Genomic DNA, 2841 nt, shown 5'->3' with positions numbered 1-2841 from the left:
GGGCCTGCAGCATTGATTATACCACCCACATAAGTTGCCCTTCAAGTGTGTCTCAGTCCTGCCACTGCAGTGCCTGCGCACACAGGTTTCCCTCCCCATTTTATGCATGCAAGGCACCCCTCAGGTGGCCCCAAGGTACCACCATGTGCAGTATATGTTTAAGATGCAACATATACTGCTGTGTTTTACATGTCCTTATAGTGAAATACTGGCAATTTCATTTGCATTGGGAAAAGATAGAGAAATGGAGTGTAGGCTCTCTGAACTCAGAATTTGATAACACATGTTTTAATAAAGGTGGCTTTTAAATTGTGTGTTTGAAAATGCCACTTTTCAAAAGTAGGCATTTTCTTGTGTAAACATTCTGGGGCAGATTTACAAGGTCTGGCGCTTCTCTGCAAATCAGCAAGGATGTGCCAGAAAACTTGCGACACGCAAAACTACCCGTGCGCCATCACTGATGCGCCGCATTTACAATGCGGCGCACCATGGCGCACGGATGGGTGGATGCGTGTCGCATCCCATGGCGTAAGGGTGACGCATTGCTGGAGCCGTGTCTCAAGTGTGACCCGGCTCCAGCAATGCTCAGGGGCGTCCTATGCCTAACATGCTGCGTCACTCCTTACGCCTGCTTCAAGTCGGCGCAGGGTTTTGACGAAGCATGGCCATAAAAGTGACTCAGTGAAATCTTGTAGATTTGCTGCAAATCTGCTTAAAGAAGAATCTCCAAGGGCTTGTCTTTGCTTACCACCTGTTCTGAAGTCTCATGGCCACAAAACCAACCCACTGGCCAGCACCTGGACTCCTCTGTGGACACCTGTATTCAAAAGGGCTCCAATTCCCGTTCCTGGGTCCTGAGAATTGTGTGGTTGGTGCTGCAAAGCAAGAAGAACCACTCCGACGCCACCAGCGGCACCGCAAACTTCTCCGAGACCAAGGCCACAGCTCGTGAAGTATATTACAGACAGCCCTGCCTGCAGCGCAGCTCCAACGCCCTTTGACGCCTGCTGTTATCAGCCTTACCCACGCTAGCGCTCGCACTGAGGCCTTCACACTGCCAGCTCCAGCATCACGTTTTCCCAGAGCAGATAACCAATGAGGATGACTTCATATACTCTTCAACGTCACATCGCTTCGCCTCAATGGAACTGATGCCTCTTAGCTGATGCCGCCTAACCTCCCCTGTCTTGGTTAATACCTCACCTCCTCAAGGACTTAACGCCTCGCTTCCCCCATGGCAGAAAGGAGCTGGCTTTGCCTCAGCAACTGACACCTTACCTCTACGATGCTGTGCATCATTCATATTTACAAAAAGGGGTGGTGAGGGACAGAGTCTCTGAATTAAACAGAAAGCTCTCACCCAGTCAAAAGATCAGGGCTAGATCCAACACCGTTTTTTAGCTCACTGCACCATCCCAGTTTCAGAACCTGACTGTATGCAAATTAGTCTGTTCCTGTCCCAGTGCATGATGGGAACAGGACAAACCAAACTACAGAAGCCAATTCTTACACTGGGAAGGAAACAAGCTCCCGGGGACCGGTTTCTGGCATTACAGCCGTCTTCGGCCCGGTTTGCTTGAATCCTGATGGTGCAATGAGCAAGGGTCTCACATCTGAGAATACCCTTCCACGCTTAGGGTGGACAAAAATATTTACAAAAAGGGGTGGTGAGGGACAGAGTCTCTGAATTAAACAGAAAGCTCTCACCCAGTCAAAAGATCAGGGCTAGATCCAACACCGTTTTTTAGCTCACTGCACCATCCCAGTTTCAGAACCTGACTGTATGCAAATTAGTCTGTTCCTGTCCCAGTGCATGATGGGAACAGGACAAACCAAACTACAGAAGCCAATTCTTACACTGGGAAGGAAACAAGCTCCCGGGGACCGGTTTCTGGCATTACAGCCGTCTTCGGCCCGGTTTGCTTGAATCCTGATGGTGCAATGAGCAAGGGTCTCACATCTGAGAATACCCTTCCACGCTTAGGGTGGACAAAAATATTTACAAAAAGGGGTGGTGAGGGACAGAGTCTCTGAATTAAACAGAAAGCTCTCACCCAGTCAAAAGATCAGGGCTAGATCCAACACCGTTTTTTAGCTCACTGCACCATCCCAGTTTCAGAACCTGACTGTATGCAAATTAGTCTGTTCCTGTCCCAGTGCATGATGGGAACAGGACAAACCAAACTACAGAAGCCAATTCTTACACTGGGAAGGAAACAAGCTCCCGGGGACCGGTTTCTGGCATTACAGCCGTCTTCGGCCCGGTTTGCTTGAATCCTGATGGTGCAATGAGCAAGGGTCTCACATCTGAGAATACCCTTCCACGCTTAGGGTGGACAAAAATATTTACAAAAAGGGGTGGTGAGGGACAGAGTCTCTGAATTAAACAGAAAGCTCTCACCCAGTCAAAAGATCAGGGCTAGATCCAACACCGTTTTTTAGCTCACTGCACCATCCCAGTTTCAGAACCTGACTGTATGCAAATTAGTCTGTTCCTGTCCCAGTGCATGATGGGAACAGGACAAACCAAACTACAGAAGCCAATTCTTACACTGGGAAGGAAACAAGCTCCCGGGGACCGGTTTCTGGCATTACAGCCGTCTTCGGCCCGGTTTGCTTGAATCCTGATGGTGCAATGAGCAAGGGTCTCACATCTGAGAATACCCTTCCACGCTTAGGGTGGACAAAAGTATTTACAAAAAGGGGTGGTGAGGGACAGAGTCTCTGAATTAAACAGAAAGCTCTCACCCAGTCAAAAGATCAGGGCTAGATCCAACACCGTTTTTTAGCTCACTGCACCATCCCAGTTTCAGAACCTGACTGTATGCAAATTAGTCTGTT

The sequence above is a fragment of the Lissotriton vulgaris genome, chromosome 2_2 (genome assembly GCF_964263255.1).
Source record: "Lissotriton vulgaris chromosome 2_2, aLisVul1.2, whole genome shotgun sequence".
In the NCBI taxonomy this organism is placed as follows: domain Eukaryota; kingdom Metazoa; phylum Chordata; class Amphibia; order Caudata; family Salamandridae; genus Lissotriton; species Lissotriton vulgaris.
Note: the sequence above shows the minus strand (reverse complement) of the source record.